Source organism: Sus scrofa, chromosome 5 (assembly GCF_000003025.6).
Source record: "Sus scrofa isolate TJ Tabasco breed Duroc chromosome 5, Sscrofa11.1, whole genome shotgun sequence".
In the NCBI taxonomy this organism is placed as follows: domain Eukaryota; kingdom Metazoa; phylum Chordata; class Mammalia; order Artiodactyla; family Suidae; genus Sus; species Sus scrofa.
In genome coordinates, this window is record NC_010447.5 from 96,057,951 (window position 1) to 96,074,825 (window position 16,875).

The 16,875-nt window shown below is 35.4% G+C and overlaps 1 protein-coding gene across 1 annotated transcript in view; it reads left to right on the top strand.

The window, feature by feature from the left end:
• MGAT4C (MGAT4 family member C) overlaps positions 1-16,875 on the top strand; it is a 730,245-nt gene that overhangs the window by 594,172 nt on the left and 119,198 nt on the right.

Here is a 16,875-nt window from a genome sequence, read left to right on the forward strand (position 1 = left end):
GTCACAATTCTGGAGGTTGGAATGTCCATCCATAATCAAGGAAACTGCAAATTTGGTTTTCTGAGAGAGGTGTCCTTCTGGCTTTTATACAGTCATCTTCTTGCTTATCTTCACATGGCCTTTTCTCTGTGGCTGTGTGGAGAGGGCAAAAGCACCCTAGTGCCTGTTGTTATAAGGACACTGATCCTATGCATCAACACCCTGCCCATATATTCTTCTGTAGGCCCTATATCTCCTTAATTGCCACTGGATAGGCCCTATCTCCAAATACAGTCTCATTGGGGGTTATAGTTTCAGTACATAAATTGAGTGGGTAGAACGAGGACACAATTCAGTCCATAGCAGTATCCTTTGGTTATATAAAAAAGAAAAAACAACTTAAGTTTTAATAATCTCCACTTCCCCTATACACACACAAATAAATGTGCTATAATGCATGGGAACTTCAGCTAGGAGCAAAGAGAAAGCAAAACTGGAATATGTAGAGGAATTTCTTGCAGATAGTTGTTGAGATTAACAGAAGCTAGGTTTTGATACAAATATCTCATTTGATCACAAGTAAGTTTGACAGGCAAATCAACAATCTAGTATGAGAGTCTTTCCTCCTTACAGTTACTCGAAAAGAAATCTGTGTACCTAGACCTCTTGGTAAAAGGGTGGAAGAAACTGAAATACTCTTTGGAAGCCAGATAGGAAGCTCCACCTGCAATCTTTGCATGTCTACCACATCGGCTTGATTTTCTTCTATGCGCATGGCCTTGTTTCCTGTCTTCAGCATCCACATGGGCACATTAAAGTGCTCCTGTTCATATCACTTGACTTCTAGGTATAGACAGTAGATCCGATTATCTAACCCTGGGTTCCAGCCCATATTTTTCAGAGAGAGAATCAGCATGGCATGAGTTAGAAGTTTGTCCCTAGCGGAATTGACTACAGGCAGGGTGGCATGTCATAACATTTCTGAGGTTTCCTTAGAACTCCTGCTTATGTGTGTGTTTTGTTTGGGTCCTAGCATAAAACTACCACCCTGTGAAAAGGGGATGCTGACTCTCCTAATAAAGTAGGCAAGTTCTGGTGTAAACTTGTTTGTAGTGAAGTAGAAAGACTTTTCCTTTTTCTAGTCTCACTCTCCTTGGCCCAGGAGTTTGGAGATAACTTCCAGATTCAGAAACTACTTTAACCAGGAATAGTCTTAGCCGGTATAACTTGCATTTGAACTGTGTTATCTGCATGACATAAATGATATACTTTTAGTTGTGATATACTCACAACCTCTGAAACTTAAATGGCTTTTTCTTTATGACTGAAAAGCTAAACTTGTACATTAGGAATAGCTGGTAATTGGTTAAAAGTATTTTATATTTCAGCTTTGAAAATTAAGGGTCATCACAAAAAAAACATTATAAAACCTTTTCTGTACATCTAATGGAAAATGTTCTGGTTAAAATGGCCCTTAAAATGTTAAGAGAAATTGTCAGTTATAGTTCATAATGGCCGTGATCCTTATTGTTTTATGCTTAGATACATGAAAGGATTTATGAGACAAGAGATTTATAGTCAGAGTCTAAAAATAAAGAAGTCAGCCACTTAAATTTTCCAATGTTTAAACTTACATTTTATTCTCATCTCAGTTATTTTGAAAAAAAAAAAGGACCTGAGCAGCTATTTCTACCTGAAATTAAATTAGATTCATTTTATGTTATTGATAACTACTTGAAAAAACTTAAATCTGTTAATTTTGTGTCTGTTGGGTTATAGATACCCCACAGACTTACAAGCCCTATCCTTGCCCAACTTCAAGACCAAAGAAGGAGCCTGGAGTCAGCAACAGACACATCAATGGTTGAATGGATGGGAGGAGCTTATTTGTCCTAAGCAAAGTCCTGGAGCGACACCCCACCTTGTGCAATAGACTCTGGACACCACATGGTGGCAGCCTTCGCTTGGGGAGGAGAGGTTACCAGTTATAGGGGGAATTGATGTAAGGCTGACTCATTGGTCACCAGGGAAACCAGAGGAGGGGGGATGTCCCTCACTGCCCCTTTATCTTGGTGGCTGAAGTTAGACCAATCATTATCTGGGCCCTGGGGCAAGTAGGGAGGTCAGTCAGGTCAGTAGGGTGTAGGTGAAGCAGGCCTTGCTCAATTGGGAGGTAGAGAGAGCAAGAGAACAGCCATTTTGGATGGGCCTGACCATATGGTGTCTTTTCAAGAGTTACATCCATTTTAAGAATTTTAAATATCCATTAACTTTTGCTGCCTACAATTATATGCCAAATATCAAAAAACTTACCAAAAAACCCACTTATATCCCAGTCTGTGGATCAGATGATATTTCCCTCGTCTACACCTGCCTCAGTTCTTCTTCATGTGACTCCCATACTCTTAAGGGACGAGCAAGCTGGCTAGAGCATGTCCTTCTCATGGTGATGGAAGAAGGCAAGACAGCATGCTTAAAAGGGCAAGCACATTTCATGTTTCAGTTTTCATCATACTTTCCACATTCCATTGGTCAAAGTAGGTCATGACTGCAATCAGTATCAATGGCACAGAGAATGTCCTTCTCATTTAGACACTAGGGGAATTGTGGGTGTAGGGAGGACATGAATGTTTGCTGAATAATAACCTACTACATCTGGAATGAAAATTAAAGTATAATATGTACATGTATGTGTGTACATAGAATCTGTCATTCCCCTTCAACATCTATAATGAGCATTGACTCTTGAGAGTATTTGCTAGTAGCCCCAGATAGTTTTGTGAACATCGCAGAACCAGAGACTGCTGCTGACCTCACTGAGACTACAAGATTATTAGCAAGCACATTAAAAACACACATGATATTTCTTAATTATTTTGTGATAAATGCTGTATTTAGAAAGCATAGTGAATAATAATGACAGTTAATGAGGGGCTAATAAATTCTAAGAGGTTAAAAAAAAAGCTACCTTGAGGTAGTGACATTTAACTTGAAACTAAAGGAGCAAAGTTAATCAGGAAAAGCATTCCAGGAAAAGGTATCATGTATGAAGTTCTTAGGGCAGAAAAAAAGAAGCTTAAGGTCAGTGTGGAGATAGAAGGCATGAAGAGTGTTATAAAATATTAAGTGATGGAGAGGTCAGAGCAAAAAGAATCCTTTGACAATGTTAAACTTTAGAATTTTTTCTAGGATCAATGAGAAACCATTAAAGGATTTTAGGCAGGGTTTGGGTGACTTAATCAGATTTGCATTTGTAAAAGGTCACAGCAGCTGCTGGCTGAGGAATGGATTAGATCACACTATCAAGTCTTCAAGAAAATGAGAGCAGCTGAATTTCTCATACACTACTGGTAGGATTATAAATGTGAAGTTGGTGCAAATGCTTTGGAAGGTTATTTGATATTCTCTAGTAAAGCTAAAGACTTAGGTCTCCAAAGACCTAGGGATTCTATTCTTAAGAGTTGGAAGAAACCCTTGTGTGTGTACATCAAAAGACACATATAGAAATGTTCCTTGAAATGGCATATATAAATATTAAGTCATTAATTTATTAGTTAACTCTTAAAAGGAAACCCCCTGAATTAAATTGGATGAATAAATTGGATAAATAAAATGAATAAATAAGTTGTGTTATATTTATATATAATGGAATATTACACAACAATTTTACATAACCTATATGCATATCAGGAATATAATTTTGATTGAAAAATACAAGTCATAGAATAATACTATATTATTTTATAGTGCAGCATAGGAAAAATAAACAATGTATTTTAGAGATACAGACAGAAATGATGATGTGTTAAGGACAGCGTGGTAATAAACGTCAAAACTAAAGAATAATGGTCATCATAGCTGAGAAAAGACAAAATTGAATATGGTCAGGGAGAAGCACATAGAGGTTTTCTTAAACTTGCTTATGGAGAAATAAGTAATTTAATATTTTAACTTTATATATTTTATAGCCTGTTATAATATATTACTAAATATTTAATAATAAAATATTATAAAAATAGATCATAGAAGGTTCAGAGTACATAGACATGATTTTGAAGGTTAAAAGAATAATTCAGGAGAAATACAGGGAATTCCTAGAGCAAAGGAGATGGAGGAAGGTCTATGAAGATCTAGGAAGGTGCTATGAGAGACTGAAAAAGTGAGAATTTTCGATTGTGTCCTTTGCATATACTTGATCTTTCAGCTCGTCTTCCCATATCCTCTTGCACATAAATTATCTTGTCTGCTCCTCTTCACTGCTCTTGATACTAACCAGATTTTCAAAGCCTGCTGATCCATATGAAAAGTTTATTCCTCTAACTAGCCCAATAAAACTTTCCACACTGCTCGCCTAAGTTTGAATGCTCCTTGGGAGCCTTCTCATACCTATCATTTTTGTCAATAGATTCTTATACTAACAGTTCTCTGGTTGATTTTCTTTTATAATGCCATCACCGGATTTGTGGAATGGGAGTGGAGATAGATATTTTTTTCATTCTGAGATATATTGAGTTCCAGTTGCCTGTGAGACATTCAAGTGAGAATATTGAGGAGCATATTAGATATATTGTCTGAAGCTCAGAGGAAAGTCTGAGTTGAAAGGGGAAGAATTATTATAGCATTAGCCACAGGGATAGATGAAATTGCCTAAAGAGAGGACATATAGTGTAGTGAGAAAATCCTCTGATGACTTCATCATTTATACATTGGAGAGGGAAGGAAAAGCTGGCAGGAGTGAGGAGTGAAGAGGAGCCAAGAGGTATGAGGACGAACAGGAGAGGATGCTGTCTTAGGTTAGGCCTTCAGAAGCTGACCTTGAGGAGTTCCTGTCCTGGCTCAGTGGGAATGAACCCAAGCAGGATCCAGGAGGATTCAGGTTGGATCCCTGGCTTCACTCAGTGGGTTACAGATCCTGCATTGCCGTGAGCTGTGGTGTAGGTCACTAGCAGCTGCAGCTCCGATTCAGTCTCTAGCCTGGGAACGTATGAAGAAGCCAAGAAGCCAAACTTGAGATAATTCATGTCCTAGTGATTTGTCAGAAAAGTGCTGCTGAAGCAGCTGATGAGGAAGTAGGGAAGAGACCAAGCGAGAGTGCAAATTCAGGCAGTCTCACTCACTAAAGCCTAATTCCTTGGGAGAGATCTGAAGATGAATTGCTCCTCAGAATTTTTCACTACTAGTGCAAATAAGTTGTGAAACTGACAGCACCAATGGCCTGAACCTAGCCAGAACACAGACTGGGACTTGAACCCACGTCCCGGGACTCGAACCCGGCCTAAACCCAGATGGGGACTTGAACTCACGGTTTTCGATTAGAATCTCTCGCCCTGTGTCTGGACTCACTGAGGTTCAGGGACTTCCCATCTCTGCGCAGAAGGAATTCAGCGAGAGGCAAAGTGATAGGCAAGAAATAGAGTTACTAGGACAGGACGCTTGTGAGAGATGCAAGCAGGCAGGCAAGGAAGCTCGGCCCCAAGGATCCAGTGGGCTCCAGTTTTTATCCTCCAAGGGGAGTGGGGGCTGGAAAAGACCGCCTCCTCCTTTCTGGGAGTACTAGCTCCTCCTCGGTATCCACAAAGATCTGTTCTCAAATCCGCAGAAGGGTGGTCCTCAAACTCTTGCCCTTGGTCTGAGTATGAATGCAGCCCTCCGCTCATCCCCCACCCAATAATCTGAGGCAATTCTCATGCCTCCTCTAGTCAAGCAAGGCTGCCTTGTGCTGATGGCTTTTTTGAGCAATTTATTAACTTATGGTGAGCTCCCAATGTCCCCTAAGTTTCCCTCATTATCTGTGGTCCTTTATTGGGACTTTTAAAACTCCAACTCTATCAGTTGGACTTTATACTTCTACAAGGCATTTGTCAAACTCTGCTCCCTAAGGTTATTGACTCCCAGGTACATCCTGTTCTCTGCAAAAGAGCTGCAATTACCTGCAAGCAGACCTCAAAATATAATTGCATGTGACGGAAGTTAGAAGCAAGGATAATAGGCGGGGAGGGATGGTATCAGAAATAGTAAAAGCCATCGGAAGGAATGTGGGTATAGCACTTGACATTTGTCTGCTAAACTTGAACTAGAATCCAAAAAGAGAGTTTCAAGACATGGTAGATTTTTCTAAAAGCTCTTGAGAGTTTAAGGTGAACTGTGAAAAACTGATTATTTATTAGTTTTAATCACAAGAGCATGCTTAAAGTTAGGCTTGATTATATGACAATATCATATAAGGATCTTGGACTTTATATTTTAGGCAGTAAGAAGCCTTGAATGGTTTTAAGAAGGAGTGGAACAAAGTCATACAGATAATTATTTCAGTGAGGGCAATGTAGGAACAGGCTAGAGGATGTTCAAATGAAGCCTAGTTTACCATTTTGGAAGTTGATGCAAAAGTTCAAGTAGGAGATAACAGTGGTTTAAGGTAAGTAGGAATGGACAGAAGTTGCCTTTTTTATTTAAGAAATACTTAAGAGCAAATAAATAGAGACTTAACAGTTCCATGAAGAAAAATAGTCACGGATGGCTACAGGTTTCTGTATTTGGTTACTGAGTTAACAGAGGAATATGACCATGCAGAAAATAGTCTCTTTCAGAATTAACAGGATGTATAACAAGTGTTTCTGGAACATTCCTATTGAGCTATCTATTAGGCAGTTGAATATAAGTCTGAAGTTTCAAAGGAAGATCGGGATACCAGATAAGAATGTGTACTCATTATTTTATCATGTTTACCATAGTATAAGAAGTTTCAGGAAAAGTTTGTAGAGTCAGAAAAGAAGTAAGCCATTGAACCTGAATAATAGAATACTTAGAGAATAACGAAGCTATATCAGATGTTAATTGACCACCTCTTTCAGGCTAGATAGTATAATTTAACTGATCTGTGGTTTAACTGCCTGGTCCCTTTATTGTAATCTCTATTCAAATGACAATTAGAGATGCCTTTCTTAACCACTTCATCTAAAATATCTGTCCTCTACTTTACCACCTCCAACTCTATTTTTTTTTTTTCCTATCTGCTTACCTTCTTTTATTTCATAGTACACACAACTAGCTGGCATTGTATTACATGTTCATGGGTATATTTATTTTGTATTTTATTCAGGAGAATTATAGTCCTGTGAAGACCAAGTCCCCCAACACACACCAAAATACATCGTTTTTAGGACACTACCTGAAACGTAAAGAAGACTCATTCATTTTAAATGCATAAACGAATGATGATACATACAGTCATAACCTTAAGGGGAGGTTATTTTATTGACTCTGTTTCCATGGTAAACAACAATATTTGTTGAATTTAGTCCCCATTTAGTTCCCCTTGTATAATACAAATCTATTTAAAAAAATAAGCTAAGATTGATTTTTGAAGTCGTAATACAAATTCTTGAATTATTCTCAAGAAGCCAGAACTACAGTTTTAGTCCCAGTGAATAAAATGCTGTCTTCTCTAACCTTTGTATAATTAGACTGTATTCCTAAGCCAAGCTAGTCATAGCAAAGATTCCTCAAGCATTTATTTGGTAATTAATTTGTGTCCAGATTCCACACTCATTTTAGTTTAGCAATGATGTGCTTGGGATTAAAGTATTGATAGATCACCTCAACCTGAAAAGCATTCACTCTATCATGGTAAATTAATATATTTCTACATAGTGTTAAGGTGCTGCTAGATCAAAGAAAGTACAGACATTCTCAAAGGGTTGGATCCTTATCAGTCTCACCTTGAGGCACATACCTTAGGGACGATGTGTAAATTATGGCACATACCTTAGGGACTATGTGTAAATTATTTTGTAATTATTATGCACACACACACTCAAATAGATCTGAAGCATGTTTAGACTCTTGGTATAGTTCATAATTTTCTTTTTATCTTCCCAGCATTCATTTCCTTTTTAAAACATAATGCTATCTCCATATTCCTCCTTGGGTTGTTACACCTGTCAGCCTTTGCATGCGCCCTCACAAATAAGGTCATGCGCGCACTTGCCTTTGATAATCATATAGCTGTCTCGTCCCAGAACTTGAATGTTGAACGGAAAAATATTTGAACTAAAGTATCGGAAACTGATGCAATTCGGGTTATCCTGATGAGACTGCCATTATTTTCTCCTCACATGACACTAGACGCTTTTTTGGATCTTGTCCTTCTCGGTCTTTAGCCCTCCCTGGGAGTCTGGAAGCTACTGCATCTCTTTATAATAAACTCATGTTATGTTTAATTAACCCAGAGCTTGTTTCCTCTGCTTATACAGTCAGAGAACAACAAGAAAGGCAAAGGCCCTATATATGATTCTTTTAGTGCCTACAACTTGAATCATGTGTATATGATCTGGTAGGAGAAAGGAAATAATAAAAAGTGTAGTGTCATGGCATTCCCTAAAATCTATGTATGACTTTCTGGAATTTGAACTGTTAATGGGCTTTACAAATATTCAGTTATCCAGAGGTAGCCAGCAGACTTGCCCTTGGTGATTTGAGGCGCCATGAATGATAACTTCACATGTAGTAAGAGTTTCTTTTTCTAAGTTCAGCCGAAGTCCTTCATTGTACGCAAGCCTGTTATTAGATCTTCACATGTGACAAACGGCTTTCTCTTAGCCTCTCTTTTCCTCTCCACTGTCCATCATCCTTGCCTTGGAGACCAGGCTCTTCTCCTTTGAATGCATTAGTCATTCATGAATAATGACATAAAAGCTGAGCTCTGCTCTGGAAAGAGCGTCTTTTATTATACTTTTCTAACGACCATTCATATCTATAACACTCAGCGGTTTTCTAATTTTCTTTTATAAAAGGATGAGCTGTAACTACATCACAAAATGACATGGGGTCCAAAATTATTACCAGCTTCATTAGTGAGGCTAAGAGAGGAAAAAATAGAAAAATGTGCTATACTATTATCAGACATGAGAAACCTTTGATTAAGAAAACTATAAAACAGCGTTTTGGAGGTGAAGGGGATTACTGAATGTATAAACATTAATCATAACAGAAAAACATACCATAAAAAAAGGATTTATTTTTCTATCTAAACCTTTTGGGGATTCTTTAAGAAATTAAAAACTTTAAATTTATCTTAGCTAAAATTTTGAAGTTAGTGTATTAACAAAGTTATGCATTTTCAAAATATTCTCAACAAAGTATTGTCCAAGAAAAAATATGAAATAAAAATTACTGGTTAAGGAGTTCCTGTCCTATCTCAGTGATAATGAACCCAACTAGTAACCATGAGGACGGTAGGTTGATCCACTGGGTTAAGGATCAGCATTGCTGTGAGCGGTGGTGTAGGTCACAGAAAGGTCTCAGATCTGGCATTGCCGTGGCTGTCGCATAGGCTCGCCCCCAGCCTGGGAACTTCCATAGGCCATGGGTGCAGCCCTAAAAGACCGAGAAAAAAATTACTGGTTAATTAAAAAATATTTTCGTATTTATATTTGTGAATAATTTCAGCAAGACTATTAAGAAACATAATATTATTTAAATCTAAATGAGAGTCTATCACAATTAAAAAAGTGATCAGAATTGAGGTGTTATATATAGAGTGATATGTAGCATAATTAGGATTATTTTATCTATATGTTGCTGTTTTTCTTAAATTTTGGAAAAATAGAAAATTCAAATACAACACAAACTTTTTCATGTTTCTCTTAGATATTTTTTAGTAAAGTTACATTGGGATAAAATCTTTTTAGACTGGAATAAAATCTAGATTTAAAAGCTAATTTGCATAGCATAAGTTCACCACAGTATAAGATATTTTACTTTGTTTTTGTTTTTTTCCTAATTGAATATATATCTTCCAAAAGAGCCAGGGCAATACCATTAATAAACTTCTTTCAGACTTTTCCATTCAAGTATCTCTTATATCTCCTTTAGTTACATTAGTGCTTGCTAGGTAAATCCCAAACTTTGGTTTTCATTGTGAATTCCAGCTACTTTTTGGATCTTTACATAGAAGAATTTTTAATCCATTTACAAGAGGAAATGGAGACATAGGTAGTTACAGAGTGACCTGCATTATAAGTACAGTATGTCAGTGTAATAAGCACTGATTGAATTCTCTTTATGACTTTCTTAGAGTAGCCCTGAGTATGCTTAGAGAATGCAAAAGCGTATGAGGAAAAGGATTTGCCCACCTAGACTTTTACATTTAGAAAAAGATCTGCATATACCCATTTATTTCCAAATGCCTCCAATATTTAGAAGGCAGGACATGTAGGAATGTTCTCATTTATAAATGAGACGTCCAGGGGTTCCCGCCGTGGCACAGTGGGTTAAGAATCTGACTACGGTAGCCTGATTCTCTGCAGAGGTGCAGGTTCCATCCCTGGGCTGCACAGAGGGTTAAAGGATTTGGCGTTGGCACAGCTGAGGTTCAGATTCTACCCCTGGCCCAGAAACTGCCATATGTCATGGATTTGGCCATAAAAAAATATACGTAATAAAAATGAATGAAAAGTCCAAAAGTTTAAAAAGGGACTTGATTTTGATGGGTGACAGATTACCGTAATACTAAATATGTATCCCCAATCTCTCTGCTCTAAATCCTCTTGGATAAAATTAAACAGCAATCTCATCAAATAAAAATGAACCAATCAATCAATCTGTACTTTCTAAATTATTTTATCTGCTTATTTTTTTCCAATAGATGATCACTGTAGAAGAAATTTTGCATTGTGTTGTATCAATATCTAATGGAGATGTATTTTATTACTAAAGAATTACACAGAATGCTACCTAAGCCAAAAATTCAGGTGCTTTCTGTAGGAAAAAAATAACTAGGAAGAGAATATAGCAGTCCTCTGCCTATGAACTAATATGAATCTTGAATGATTGGAAGGTTAATAATTGAAGTTATTGAACTTCAATTAATTGAAGGCTAATAATTGAAATATATGAATAAAGTTAATAATTGAAATGATATGAATCATGAATTATATGCATAAGTGAAATGTATGGATTTCCTTTACAGGATGTAGAATAACTACCATTAACATCCATGGATTTATTTACAGATTATGTAAGCAAATACTTTTATGCCAAATGTATCTGTACAATAGTCTAAGGTTTAAAATAAATTTCCCAGCATAACAATTTTTACAAAAGTGCTCATTATGAAGTTCATGGTTAAAGCTCTTTTCTGAGATATTAAGGTGTGTCATTTAAATAGTTTTAAGCAGAATCCTCCTGGCTTTTTGATACCTATGAAAAAGCCCACAATTATGTTGATAACAGTGAAGAATGTGTAGGTTTCACATAAAAGACTTGTCTGCCCCGCCTGCTTAGTATCCTTGATCACTGTGTTGTCCTGATAGCCTGTGCATGTGCAAGTGTTACCTTCTCCTCTAAACCCTTCTGGGAGTTGCAATAATCAGCACATCATGCTGATTTCCCAAAGCCTTCTGTTAAAATCTTAACATATAAAATCTTGTCCTCTCATGGGTTTTCATCAAATACCGTATTTGGTAGCTGCTTAATACTAATTTTTTCCTGGGGACAAGAGTTGGGTTCATCTTTGTCAGTTTAAGGCACTTCATCATTTGTGCATGCAAAGCTTCCTGGAGTTCCCTGGTGGCCTAGCAGTTAAGGATCCTGCATTGTCACTTCTGTGGCTCAGGTCATGGCTATGGCATGAGTTCCACCCCTGAGCCCTCAAATTTCTGTGTGCCACAGGCACAGCCCAAAAAAAATATATATATCCTTTTTTTTTTCTTTTGTATGGCTACGCCAGATGCATATGGAAGCTCCAAGGCCAGGGACTGAATCCCAGCTGCAGCTGTCCTACTGGACTTACCCTAACTCTCCATTTTCCTTCTCTGTCTGGATTCAGTTAAAGTAGTTGCAATAGATGTTAGATTTGTCAGAATCTTGTTTATATCTATATATTTGCCTTTGTATATGTATTTGCAAAGTTAAATGGCATTGCTATAATTTTTCTCTTTGAAATTCCAGCCTTATTATAACATTCACCTATTTTCATCCTGCCATTCAATGAATTTTACTGTACTGACAGAGTTGGGCATCCATTACCACATTTAATTTTAAAACATTTCCATTAAGCCTCAAAGGAACTGTGAGCACCCCACCCTTCAACAACCACTGATTTAATTTCTGACCCTATGTGTTTGCATGTTGGGAATTCTTAGAGAAATACATTCCGTGATGCGATTTTTAAGGAACAATTTGCTACATAGAACACATGCATTTATAACATTTATCAGTTCTCTTATGTATGGATACCCAGGCTACCTCTAATCCAGTGCCTTCCATCCAAAACAGTGCTACATAAACACTTCTTCAAGAACCTAAGCTCAAGCATTTCTGAAGAACACACAGAAGATCTCTTGGTTATGAGGTATACATAATTTCCCTAAAGATCAGCAAATTTCCTAAAAAAAAAGGCTACATCAATATGCATACCTGTCAGCAATTTATGAAGCTAACTGGTCCTAAACATTACCAAAATTTGGTAGTATTGGATTTTTTTAAAAATCATTGGCGGTTCGATGAGTATAATACTTTCAATTGTTTCATTGCTAGTGAACCGAATATTTCTTTGTGCATTTATTAGTCATTCAGGTTTCCCCTTCAATGAATTTCAAAATACTCTTCACAAATGCATTTTGTTATTGCATTTTCTATTCCTCAATGCTATTACGTTTGTTACCTTGCAAAATTACCTTGTATATCCTAGTAGCAATTCATGTTTTGTCAAATAGTTTATCCCGAATTATCACTATTAGTATTGTCTACCACAACTATAACTGCACAAAAATCAATTGGTATTTATGTTTCTATACCTTTTTTTACACAAAATTGTACAAACACAGCTATAGAGCCATTAACAAAGACACTTCTTTCACACACAGGCAAGTACTTAAATCTCAAATAATCAACAGATAATTCTACCAAGGAGAGAATTGTAGAAAACAAGTCACTTTGTTCCAGAACTAAGAAAATACCTAAGACTCAGTAAAGAAACTGAATCTAGCAAGATAATAAAAAAGTAAACAATGTTATATGTAGAGATAAATGCATAATTTGACAAATCCATTTGTAATTCTTTAAAAGTGGAAATCATAGCAATTAACACTCTCTCTTTTTCATAAGTGTTTTAGTTATAAGACAATTTCTGCAAATAGCATAATTGTTTTATGTATTTCTTTGGATTGTGGAAGAACTGACTGGAAGAGTGATTCTAGGAAAAAGTTCAATAGAAAACTTCACAGAAAAAAAGTCTGAACATTATTGAACTTGAGAAGCAATTTACTTTGACAAAAGGAAAGTTTATATTCTATTTAGCATGAAACTGTTCATTCCATCCCACTAAAAAGTGCCTATTATATTTGCTTCCAAATAATCCAGCTATTTAAGATGCCACTGCCAGTCAATCAGAAAGTATTTATTAAGTATTCATTAAATGCATAGATGTTGGTTTCAGGATAAAAATATTTTTTTTAAACTTCAGCATTTCAATAAAAATTCATGAACCTACACAGACTGGCAATCCCTGAAATATTTGGTGTTGAAAGCTATCCAGAGAGAGATCAACTTACTATACTAAAAGAAATTATGGAATTATTCCTTTAAATCTTTTGTGCCACAAATAATTTTACTGCCTTTAGTGTTATCTAGATTTGAAATTAAACTAGATGGTTTGATTCTTATAAGTGAATTAAAAAGGCTACATAGTAGTTGATGTTTGAATAATAATATTAATTATAGCTACTATATTAATGTATCCAAAATTTTATCTAAATAATATTAAACCCATATTGCTTATTTCTTCTAATTCAATTGCATGTTTTCTTAATAATTTTGTTGTGAAGGCTGACAAAAACTGGGTATGTATATACATATATATATATACATATATATATATTCTTTTCTTTAATACTACTGTCTTGCTTATCAGTAAGTTATCATTAAAGAATTAGAAGTCTAGGAAAATAATCCTTAAAATTCGACCAGTGGCATGAGCCCATATCATTTCACTAGTATACTTCGGCACATTTTTCTGGAGAATATTCAAAGTTTTTTCCTATTGAAAGAAAGAATTTATGTATAACCAAAAAAATGCTAAATCCATTATAAAGTTGAATTGTTGCAAAATGTCCTACCATTAATGAATATATACCATATCAATTATTTTCAGATTCTTTGCTTCAAAAAAATATAATGGATCAGAGAACACCCAAATGTGGGTATACACAATAATGAAAGAAATGGAAAACTCACCATATCAAAAATACCTTGAAATAGGGACAGAAGATAAGAATCAACTGCCTGGATTTATTGATTTTCAAATTTATTGATTTTCAAGCATAATATATACTTTATCAACTCCTAGATCTAGGTATTCCGCATACATTATCTACTATTTTTCAACAAACCAAAAGATAAATATTATTATTATATTTGACATATGTAGGAAGAAACGGAGGCTCAGAGAAAATTTATTACTAAAACAAAATTAAACATACAGTAGTGGCCAAAATCTGTGTTTCTAACACGGATTTTTCCTCTACACTCCTATTTCGCATAAAAAAAAAATGAATAGTAAAATCTGTAAAGCTTGAGAAAATCACTAAATACTAAAGAAAAGTATAATTATTTAGTGAATAACACTGTTTTAATAGTTGTGGCAAAAGCAATAAATGTTATAGTAGTAGCACAAGTAATGCTAAGAATAGTAACGATGTGATGGTTGTGGTGGTAGTAAAAATAATCATAACAGGTGGTACCCATTGCATCAACATGTATTCAAATTAAATAAAATGATTTGGAGTTCCTGTCGTGGCTCAGCGGTTAATGAACCTGACTAGCATCCATAAGGATGTGGGTTCAATCCCTGGCCTCGCTCAGTGAGTTAAGGATCTGGTGTTGCCATGAGCTGTGGTGTAGGTCACAGATGCGGCTTGGATCCCTCGTTGCTGTGGCTCTGGCGTAGGCTGGCGACTATAGCTCCGATTGGACCCCTAGCCTAGGAACCTCTATATGCTGCAGGTGAGGCCCTAAAAAGACAAATAAATAAATACAATGTAGTTTTAGTTTGGTAGTAAGTTTAATTCAGGTAAAGAATATTTTGACTAGTTGTACTAGAGTTTTATAAGTTTAAAATGAACATTACATACAGATATTAATATAAATTTTAGTATATAATGCATGATAAATATAAATTTTAGTATTAGATAATGCACGATAATGATTTAGTATTAGATAATGATAAATATCTATTTCAAAGAAAAACTAATGAAAAAATTACTTCTGTTTTAGTCTAAATTAATTTGATAGTTTTGTAGCTACCTTTTTAATGTACGAATTTCTATCAGCCATCTTAATAAAGAAAAAGACAACCCTGGAGAATTTCCTTATCTCAGGATAACATGTTCAAGTAAGCAATTTGTATTGATGAGGAATGCATTGCCTTGTATTTCTCATTTTCATAATATAGAAATATTTTTGATATAGTTACCCTAAGAAACAGAGTTCCAAAATTAAACTTTGAATGTAAAATAGTTTTGTCCTTGTAAAATTACATCGTAAGCCATTTTAGTATATTTGGCCTAGAAATTACAGTGATCACATTTATACTTTGTATTCAATATAAATTTATGTCGGTTTCTTTTCTTTATTTTTGTTATAATAATCTCTCGTATTTATTTACCAGAACTAAGTCAAGGAAATCAATCTTGTTGAAGACTAATATTAAGGGTTTGACATATTTGATGAAAACTCTTCATTAAGGGAACATACAGGCTAGGAGATCAGCTACCCCTGGGCTGTAGGAATAAAATTCAGTGATCTCTCTGATTTGGAGAACTATAATTTTGTCATTATAGGTAATTGATTAGAGTCACCTAGTGGCTTTAAGCACTCAAATATACCATATGTCACTGATTTTCATAACTCCTCAGTTTAACTTCCTTTTCTTATTAAAACAAAAAGTGCTCTAATTCCAGAGCACTCCACCTTTTTTCAACATAGTTCATGTGCTTTCAGTTCTCCAGTGCACTCCACCTGGCTTAACCCACTCAGCACATCCCATGCAATCTGGCACAAGGGTCTGTGCAGTAACCCTCTCATGACCCACTGCATACTGATGACGCAATATTTGTGGGAAACTTCTGCAATCCTTCTGGAAGACACTTTCTTTCTCTAGATGGAAGAAATGTAGTTGTAAGTCTGAAATTGCTTACAGCCATTTAACTGGAATTGCGGATGTCATTGGTGACCTTGAAGAGTAACTTAAATAATTATGGTGACAAATCTTGATCAGCAGAAAATAAGAACATAGAGATATTTCCAACCACCTTATTAAATTTCCAATATATTTTCAGTTAGTTCTCTTGGATTCTCCCAGTTTAACAAATCACATAAAAATAATGGGCTATACCTTCTCTTCTTTATGTTTTTTGATCCATACTGCATTGGTTATAACTTTCAGACAAATGTTAAATTTAGCATTAAATGGAACATATTTAGCTAGTTTCTGAAATTAAAGTGGATGTGTCTTCTGTATCGGTATTCTTTGATACATTAGCTGTTAAAATTAATGTCCTTTATCATATTAAGGAAGAATTCTGATGTTCTAGTTTATTGAGTTTTTATTCGTAATATAGAATTTAAATCTACCTAATGTCTGTTCAGTTTTTAAACTTTCCATAGTCTTTTGTTCTTTGACCAGTCCCTGCTTTTTTGTGATATTATGGTCATAGATTCCTCATATTAAACTATCTTTTTACTCATTTATTCAAGTAAACATGGAGCTTACAACATAGTGGCAAAGAAGCCATGTAAGTAATAAATATAACAGTTAATAATTGCTATGGAGAAAAATAAGGCATAATAAAATAAATATAAAGAAAATACTATTTTATGCAGAGTGACTAGAGTTAT